Raw genomic sequence first — 10,767 nt, 5'->3', positions numbered from 1 at the left:
ACCCGGTAAACTTTATAGCTCATTTCCATTAAAAAAATAATTAAAATGATTTACATGCAGGCAAAGTTTATTAAGTAGATTCACACAATACATTTACAGCACATCCAATCTGTATTTAAAGTGCATGACTTCCCCTAAAGAATCCTGGGAAGTATAGTTTCCCCCTCATAGTTATTGGTCCCACTACCCCTAACAAACTAGTTTCCATGATTCGGTAGTGGGATTCATGTGCTTCAACTGTGTGTTTAATGTGCTTTAAATGAATGATGTGGTTCTGCTCTAGGTATGCTGTACATTCATTAGTGAATTGAAAAGAACAATTTTAAAAGATACTTTTTTAAACGGAAAGGGCTGTAGCTCAGTGGCAGGGCATATGCTTTGTATGCAAAGGCCCAAAATTCAATTTCTGGAAAGGACTATTGCCTTGAATCCTGGAGAGCCAATGCTAGTCCATGTCACCAGTACTGAGCTAGAGGGTATCAAATGGCCTGAGTCAATATAAGGCAGATTCCTTTGTTCTTAAAAGTGGAAAGAAACCAAAGGGCCACAGTGACTCCAAAATTTATTTATGTATTTTATTTACAACATTTATATACCACTTTATAGTATTTACAGAAGGAATTAAAACAATAAAATTATTGGCATAAACAGTTAAAGACAGGTATTTAAAAACATTCAAAATAATAAAACCAACAATGACTTTAAAACAGATAAAAAACACAACAGCTTCTACCTTCCTGGGTAGGCTTGCCTAAACAAAAATGTTTTTAGCAGGTGCTGAAAAAAGTACAATTGAAGTGTCTGCCTAATGTCTCCCAGGCATTTTAGCATGTGTTTTTAAATTGCTTTTCAAAACTGTGTTTTTAAATTTGTATATTTGTTTTTAATATTTTTAATTGTTGTAAACCGCCCAAAGAGCTTTGGCTATGGGGCGGTATACAAATGCAATAAATAAATAAATAATGTCAGTAGGCAGGGAGTTCCAAAGCATAGGTGTTGCCACACTAAAAGACGGATTTCTTACAAGAGCAGAACAAGTACTATGTGGCACCCGTAACATGGAAAGCACACCTTGAACTTGGCCTGGTAGCAAATCAGCAACCAATGCCAATTTCAGAGCAGAGGTGTAATGTGCTGATAGGATCTCACTCATGTCAGCAATCGTGCTGCAGCATTCTGCGTTAACTGAAGTCCCCAGGTCAGGTTGTGCTGCATGGGGATTTCTGTGACCTTGGCTGACTGGCTGCCAGGATTTTTTTGGTTTTGGTTTTTGGTTAGGAATCCTGACTGGTTGCAGGATGCTGAGTTTTCTGCCTTAATCACAGGAATGTTGTTGTGGTTGGTATGGTATTGCATTTAGGAAATCTTCACCATCTTTTGTTTTTCTTTTTCTGTTTGCATTTCATTTACCTTTAACCTCACTCCCTTACAGCCACAGAAGCAACAACAGTGGTTCCATGCACTCAGCGCAATCCCCTTAAACCCACTGATGATGCACCTTAAAATAAAATCAGTATTAGTTTCCTACCAAATAAAAGCAGCAACATCCAATATGTCCTGCCTAATTGCTTTAAAAATAGGATTGGAAGGGGAGAGAAAGATTTACAACACAAACACTATCCTTTGCTATGTTCACTCAGAAGTCCCATTAATTTACAGCACAATGCTAACCACATCTACTCAAAATTAAGTCCTATTGAATTCAATGGGGTTTACTCCCAGGTATGTGGGATTAGCATTGCAGCTTTACTCCCAGAAAAGTGAGTATAGGAATAAAGCTTCACTTGTTGGACTCCTAATAATTGTTGTTATGGATTGCCTTCAAGTCAATCCCGACTTATGCCAATCCTATGAATAGGGTTTTCATGGTAAGTGGTATTCAGAGGGGGTTTACCACTGCCTTCCTCCGAGGCTGAGAGGCAGTGACTGGCCCAAGGTCACCCAGTGAGCTTCATGGCTGTCTGGGGATTCAAACCCTGGTCTTCCAGGTCATAGTCCAACACTCTAACCACTACACCACACTGGCTCTTCCTACTAATTAGAAATGCAGAAAACTTTGTAATGGCATTTAGATCTCCTCACACACAGAGAAAGACTTTTGCTACTACTGAAAGCTATAAACTTACTCAGTTTATTAGATTTTCAGACAATTACAAAAATACAATAGTTTTCTGGACTTTCAATGAGTTTTACCTTCTGCCTCGAGGTCAACAAATCCCTTATCAAGCACAACCCTCACTGCACTTATTGGCTACAAACCTGAATGGGCAGGGTTAGAGCAGCCAGCTACAAACTAACAGAAGTTGCGGGGGGGGGCTGACATTTTGGCTGACATACTGAACCGGACCACCTAGAAACTTTTTTTTTTTTTAAAAAAATGAAAAGTCCAGAGGTTGAGGACCCAGAGACCCAGAGAGGATCCCAAAAATCCAGAATCTCCAGGCAAAAACTGGAGACCTAGCAACCCTACTCCAAAGAAAGAGCAGTGATTGAAGCAAGCTTTAAAAAAATATAAAATAGTCATGCACTGTTTTATACAATCGCATTTTTTAAAAAAAGAAATATGCAGAAATTATCAGGTAAGGAAATGTCAGGAAAATGGAATAAACTGCTTTCTGAATGCAGCCATTATCTGTCACAAATTAAAAAGACAATTGTCCATATCTCTCTCTCTCTGCTTCAGAGGAAGGCAATAGTAAACCACCTATGAATACTGCTTACCATGAAAACCCTATTCATAGGGTTGCCATAAGTTGGAATCGAGTTGAAGGCAGTCCATTTCCATTCATATTCAGGACAGATAACTTTTACCAATGTCCATGCCACCAAAAAGAAAAAACCCAAGGGGATATTGTAAGATATCATCTACCCCTTATTCCATCCAATTAAATAACACAGGGTTCTATTTATAAAGAAATATTTTCCTCTGCTACAGGAGTAAAAACTAACAACAAGAAAAAGAAAAATAGGAGTTTCAAAATATTTACTCCAAAAACTTCCATATGTATAACAAGATCACCTGACAACTTACAGAAATGACTCCACAACAATAATAGATCTCACTGCAGGCAAAATGTCACCTAATGAAATTAGGCTTCTATCCAAAGGCCTCAACTTCTGCCCGACACCTAGAGAGCACAATATAGCACAAATGAAATGTGACATCAAAGCATTTGAAAGGAGATGCAGATTGGCTGAATTTTTTTATGATGACTCTAAGAACAACATAGACCTCTACTGTAGAGATCCTCTGCTACAGTTTCTGCCACCTAAAACTTGGACACTGAACAGTAATAGGAATCCAGTCCTAGAAACCTTTCTTTTATCAATAAACAGAGTCATGAACAACCACACACCAACTCCTACTCATGACAACCTTTCAAAAGAAGAAGGAATGGCCCTAAGGAACCTTCAGATGAGAAGGGATGTTTTCATCAAGCCTGCAGATAAAGGTGGTGCTGTCATGGTACTTAACACTACAGACTGCATAGCAGAAGGTCAAAACAACTGAAGGATGAAACAACATACAGACTTCTTGACAAAGACATCACCACAGAACTCAATACTCATATCATTACAACTATACAAAACCTTACAAGTAGAAACTTCTTCTTTTTTTTCCAATTAATTTTTATTCAAATTTTCAAAATCAAGACAATACAAAAAGAAAAACACAAATTAAAACTAATACAATAAAAAGAAAAAAACTATTGACTTCCAATTTGTCGTAGTTCAGCTATAGGTCTATAATATATAACAAACCTGTCTCTTGATAAATTATAAAATCACCTTCCTCCAGCAGTTATCTTAGTTGGTATCAAATCTCATTAACATCATATCATTTTATTCTTCTACAAAAAGTCAAAGAGAAGTTTCCAATCCTTGAGATATATGTCCATCAATTTTTTTCTAGATAGACATGTCAATTAATCCAACTCTTCAAGTCTATTAAATCCAGTAATTTCAAATCGCTCTTCTTCCTTTATCTGTGTTGATTCCATCTTCCATCTTTCATCTTTACGCACCCAATAATCTTGCTGTCATTGTCATATAATAAGAGTCTGATAGGGATTTCCTTCATCACAAATATTTTCTTGCCATCATTTCCGAACGTATCACTGAAGTATTGTTGCAGAACCGCATCTCTGTTCCTCTTTTTTACAGAATGCACTAGCACATCTCTTGAAGGGTTTTTCATTGTCACAAAACAGGAATTAATTCTGTAAACTTTCTCCATTTCAAGTTCCATCAAATCCTTCCAGTCCATGAATTTTTTCGAACCGATGATATCTTTATCTCCAATCTCTTCACCAATTCCTTCAGGGACAGCGCTGAATTCCAAACAGTAATATTTGTCTCCAGGATCCATCACAGCCAGAAAATCCAAATCTTTTTCCAAGACCATATTTAATCCAATCTCCAGGGCTTGAACCTTCCCTTTAATTTTTCTTTCATCCTTTTTTAATTTTCCAAATTTATCTTTGTTCTCCTTTCTCATAGAATCCTGAATTTCTTTCAGCTCCTGTCTCATTTCGCCAAATTCACTTATCATCACTTGTCTGTTATGTCTGAGTTCTTGTTTTGTTAGCTTAATCTCATTCATTATTTTCTGAAACATATCTAAAGAGAAAGTCCCTTCTTGTACATCCATGATCTCAACCACCTTCTTGATTGTCATTCTTAAAACTAAAAAAAACACAATCCCTTCAATTTCCAATGTCCCAAGCAAAGAACAGTTTATTTCTTTATCCAGTTACAAAGGAGTTAATCTTTCAAGCCAGCTGACGTCACCCTCTAGACAAGACGAACTGCCTTATCTCTTGTATGTCCAAAAGTGCCAAAACAACTTTAATTCACAGCATCCAAATAATTAGTAGCAGGAAGAATGAGCAGATTCGTCAAAAAAAAAAAAAGTAAACCGGAAAATAGTCCCCAGACATATATTACTCAAAAGTCTTATAAATCAAAAAAAAAATTTCTCTTTAAATTAGAAACCCCTCAGCCGTTTGTAATCTTTATAATGCTGAATTCCATGCCAGCTTTTTGCAATAAAAATAAAGATAAACTATTTCTATTTTCTTCCCCTTAGCTCCGTGAATAAAAGAGAAAGCTATGACTCACCCAGGGTTTCTTAATTGCTGGTTCTTTGACAAATCTCTTTAGCTGTATTGATAACAAAATAATGAGAAAAGACAGGAGAATGCTTGCCTGTTAATCCGTTTTTCTTTGAAGAAAAAAAAATGGCTCACTTAATCAGTTGAGCTGGTTGGAAATCCTAGCTCCGTCCGAGCTGCTGGAAGACCTTCTTTCACAGAATTCCAGCCTCCAACAAACACAACAAAGCTCTGTGGAAAATCTCTACGTTTCTTCCTTATCCGGAAGAAATTTTCCCCAGTCAAAAAGCCCTTCTGACTGGTTTTAAAACTGAAAAAGTTTCCACCAAGACGGGAGCCCGTCCCAGAGGCAGCACAGGCGGAGCGATCCTCCTGGGAAGTCACAAGTAGAAACTTCTTAAGAAGGAGACTGTTGATCTCCTTTGTTAATTCAAATCCCACCCCTGGAAGGTTTGACATGCTGCCTAAAATCCACAAAGCCAACAATCCTGGTCTCCCAATTGTCTCAGGTAACAACACAGCTACTGAAAGGATTTCTGTGTACATTGATTTAAATCTACAAAACATGGTGCAAAATCTCCCATCATATATCAAAGACAACAATGACTTACTTAAAATAGAGCCTTTAAACAAACAGTATCAATTCCAATACTATACTAGCTACTTTAGATGTCACATCTCTTTACACCAATATACCACATAATGATGGGATTCAGGCTTTAAATGAGTTCCTTAACACTAGAGATAAGAACAATCCTCCAACAGAGGTCATTACGACTTTTGCTACACCAGTCCTGACTTGCAACAACTTTACTTTCAATGGAGAACACTACCAGCAACTACAAGACACAGCTATGGGGACTTGCATGGCTCCATCATATGTGAATCTATTTATGGGTAAACTGGAACAAGAGATCATCAAAAAGGCCATTAACAAAATATGGTGGTGATACATTGATAACATTTTATGGTCTGGACAAATGGTAAAGAGCGTTTAGAACAATTTAAAAATTATGTCAACTCTATCCATCCATCTGTTAAGTTTGCATTTACTAGTACAAATGTTAATCCACACATCCCTTTTCTTGATGTCCTCCTCACCATTGGAAACAACAAAATAGCTACTGATCACTACAACAACCCACTGATGCCCATACCTATCTTAACTGGAAATCCTGCCATCCAAAGCATATAAAGAAAAACACTGCGTATTGCTTAGCTCTGAGAATCAAACTTATTTGCAGCAATGAGAATAAATACCAGAGAAGGATCAGTGAACTTAAAGAACAACTTCTGAGAGGATATCCTCCATATATTATTGATTGCAACATCCACCGAGACTCCATTCTGTCCAGAGAAAACCTCCATCATTATGAGGTGTCAAAGAACAACGGATTCCATTTGTGGTAGATTTCCATCCAGCATCTCTTAACAATCACCGAGCAATCAGGGAGAGCTACCCATTGCTAGCAAACTCTGAACATCTTGCTAGAGCCATCAACAAGCCTCCTGTTGTAGCATTTCGCCAGCCTCCTAATTTACACAGACTGCTAGTGAGAGCTATACTGAAGCCACCTATCACCAATCCTGAGTCTCATCCTTGTCACTCCAAATGCTGTATCACCTGTGTGTACCTCAGGGAGACAGCTACTTTCAAAAGCACTAGAACAGGCAGGACATATTACTTCAAACAGAACATCACCTGCAGGTCCTGCAATGTAATTTATGTCATTGAATGCAAAAGACCAGGATGTTATATCCAACACACAGGAAAAACTACAACTGACCTACGCACACGCTTCAGAAACCACAAATCTGCAATCTTGACAAAAAAAGTGGAGCAACCAGTTGCAAAACATTTCAACACTGAGGGCCACAGCCTGTTGAACTTTTCTGTAACAGCTATAGAGATTGCAACAGATCCTGCAGCACTGACTGAGAGGAAGAACTCTGGACACGTTGGCACTACATGGCCTTAATCTGGAGGACTGTACAAACATCACTTAAAATGAAGCCCCTCTGAGCATTCCATCCTCAAAGCTCTATAACTGCCACTTTGGTAACAGCATTTGTATGTTGGCAGCTGATGAAGGCGGAAGCCGAAACGTTTTGGTAGAACAATAAAAACCTCTCTACAGGGCTGTATGGTGGTCTTTTCTACATTTTGTGGCTGAAGCGACTTCTTAGTCAGTGTGATTATTTTCAGCAGCAGGAGTTTAAAAGTATCATTCCTTCTATCTCACAATTCATTCAGGATTATACATTTGTTATTGGTTGTAATACTTCATCTTGCACACATGAAGAGGAGGGAGTAGACTGGTTCCTATATAGTTCTGGTGTAACAATTCCCTTCTCTGCCAAACTGCTTCCCCATTAGATCTAAGGCGTGGGATGGTAAAAAAAACTCTAGTGTGAATTAAAGGTGAACTTATTCATATTTTCCAAAACAAAACACAAATCAAAACACAACCGTACTTCAGAATTCATGTTTCTCCAAAGTTTGCAGTGCAGTCGTCCAGCCAAGCAATATGCACAAAATGCAGATGGTTAAATGTGCATAAAATGTATATATTAATGAAAATAACGTACAAATCTACATTATATTAAGGGAAATTCCTTTGCAAAGATGGCTATATTAGGCAAAATGGGTATATTAGGCAAAATTGCATACAAACATGTATATTGGAAGAACGTTGCACTAAAATGCTGCACAATTTTCATGAGGCCTTTCTTAAAAAATTTGCAAACTGATATGGAAATGGAAGAAACTGAATTTAAGAATGGGAAAAAATGAAAATTGAGAGAAGCTGATATTGACAGATCCCCACCACCCCTAGTCTTTCTATTGTTCCACTGTTGACCTCATCAGAAGGAAATTCAGGTGGACCAGGGGTAGAGTGGCATGGTGTTAGCCAGCTGGAGGATGCTCTCTGCCTCTCATCATCGTGATATAAAAGGTTGTCAGTGAGCAAGGGGGGGCAGCTCTGAAGTGAGACAGGGAGGAGCTATAGCCCCAAAGATGAGGGAGCTTTGGAATGTCATTTGACCCATTATCACTTAATGTCTGGGCACAATAGGCATTCAGGAGGGTGGTGCTCTCTGCCTCAATGAGCAACAAAGAGCAAGAGAAAATAAGTGTGTTATAGTGTGGTGCCCTCTGTTTTGATGGATTTGAGAGACCCATGGGGTGTGGCTGCAGCATAGGACCTAGTGTTGGGATTATTCTGGGCCATGACATTCCAGTGGCAAGCCAAGAGAAAGAAGGAGGAGAAAAAGGGGATGGTGCAGAAAGCCTAAAAGAGGGTTCCTGTGATGAGAAGGGCTCCAGAGCTCCAAGTGTAAGGGACCCACCAGGTTTATTCTGAAGTAAGAGTTCTGCTGGAGCACTAAGGATCATTTGGAAAGAAAGGAGGAGCTGAAACAAGGTAAAAACTTATCAGCTTGTTTCATACATTTGACAGAATCCTTGTGATCACCTTCAGGAACACACACACTTATGAGATCATGCCCTTGCACAAACTGCATGGAGGTGCTGACTGTATGTATTGGTACTTCCTTGTGTGAGTTGTATTCCCACAATCACAATTGTTGGGGAAAGCGCAATTGTGGTTGCACAGATGGTGAGGACTGCATATGCACTTGCCTCTCTGCAGATCCAAGTGTACAGCCATCAACTGCAGAGAAATCAAGTAATGTATTTTACCTTCTTGTGTGATCCAACCCAAGTCACAACACTCTACTGAAATTGACTTCATTTCTCCCATGTGAACCCCACGCCATTATAACCTGAATAAATAGCACTTTTCTGACTACAACCTGGGAGACCAGGGTGCAAATCCCCACACAGCCATGAAGCTCACTGGGTGACCTTGGGCCAGTCACTGCCTCTCAGCCTCATGAAAACCCTATTCACAGGGTCGCCATAAGTTGGAATTTTTGTATTTTAACCACTCATGATCTAAACATTTTAGATGTTATTTTAGAGACTGGGCTCTTGAGTTACTTGGATGAATCTTTCAAGTACATTTCAGTATGAACAAGTTGTTGGTATTTGAGAATTTTTGAAAATGTATGTTTCTTGATTCTAATTTGGATTGTGGAGTGGGAGGACTCACTAGTGCAAAGCGCACTGCTTGCCCACACACTACTGGAAGTCACTGTATGAAACAAACATGTCTGCTATGATTGATGGCTTTACAATGCTGGAGGCAATTTGTTTTGTATTCAGTTCTTCCTGCTTTCATGGGTAAAATTAGCAACTAAATAACCAGCAATAGCTAGCTAGCTATCAAGCCTGCATAATATGCTCTTGCTCATTTTCATTTCTGCCTTGAGCTTGTGAATAAGAAGCTGTTTATGAAAATTGGGCTTGAACTTTCCCTTATACATTTTTCTTTAACTGTATATTTCATCATCATCTTTATAAATTCATAAATTGATTTTACCAAACATACAAAAGAAAAACTCAGTAAAAATATAATTAATAATATGTATTTCTTTTCTAGCTAACATCATGTTTTGCTTAATTGTATCTTTCTCTCATGCTTAGACAAATATTTGCTAACTCTTGCAAAGTCAACAGAATCACCAGGATTTTGATGCAAGGACAGCTTGTGCATCTTACCACAGGGAAGATTCACAAGTTCCACATCAGATGCCCCATCTATTTCACACTGAATCCTTAAGATGTGGGACATGAAAAAACTGAGCATGTATGAACAGCAAAAGGATAGCAACGTTTAAAAGATATGGACCTAATTTCTAGCATGCATGAACCACAAGCAATACTCAGTACATGTACATGGGAGTCACATTTTATTTTGTAAAGAAATCAGAAAATTAAACAATTGGTTGAAATAATGTACAGTTGCACTTTCTGTTGAATCTGGGTCAGGGAGCTCCATCCAATCTGGGTCTTGCCAATTCCCCATAAGGCAGGGAGAGAAGTGGTTTAAGGTGCTCCTCATGTGAGTGGATGGTATTCCCAATCTCTATGTATGGATGTGAAAGTTGGAGAATGAAAAAAGCGGATAAGAGAAAAATCAACTCCTTTGAAATGTGGTGTTGGAGGAGAGCTTTGTGCATACCACGGACTGCGAAAAAGACAAATAATTGGGTGTTAGAACAAATTAAACAAGAACTATCACTAGAAGTTAAAATGATGAAACTGAGGTTATCATACTTTGGACACATAATGAGAAGACATGATTCACTAGAAAAGATAATAATGCTGGGGAAAACAGCAGGGAGTAGAAAAAGAGGAAGACCAAACAAGAGCTGGATTGATTCCATAAAGGAAGCCACAGACCTGAATTTACGATCTGAACAGGGTGGTTCATGACAGATGCTCTTGGAGGTCGCTGATTCATAGGGTCGCCCTAAGTCGAAATTGACTTGAAGGCAAATGTGAGTGGAAGGGGGGAGATTGTCCCTCTGTCCATGTTTTTCTACCCTAAACCACTTTTTCAATCAATTGTTCTCCAGTGGTGAATATTTCTGCTTTCTAAACACCACTAGGAAGAAAATGTGCATTTAAGAGCAGTTGAAGGAAACACAGGAGCAGGAGGATTCAGTTCTCTTCTCCCACTTACCCATACTACATCTTAATTGAACCATGTGATGCTTCCTTGTTGCCTGACTTGTATAAACTATT

This window comes from Rhineura floridana, chromosome 9 (genome assembly GCF_030035675.1).
Source record: "Rhineura floridana isolate rRhiFlo1 chromosome 9, rRhiFlo1.hap2, whole genome shotgun sequence".
NCBI classification, from domain to species: domain Eukaryota; kingdom Metazoa; phylum Chordata; class Lepidosauria; order Squamata; family Rhineuridae; genus Rhineura; species Rhineura floridana.
Note: the sequence above shows the minus strand (reverse complement) of the source record.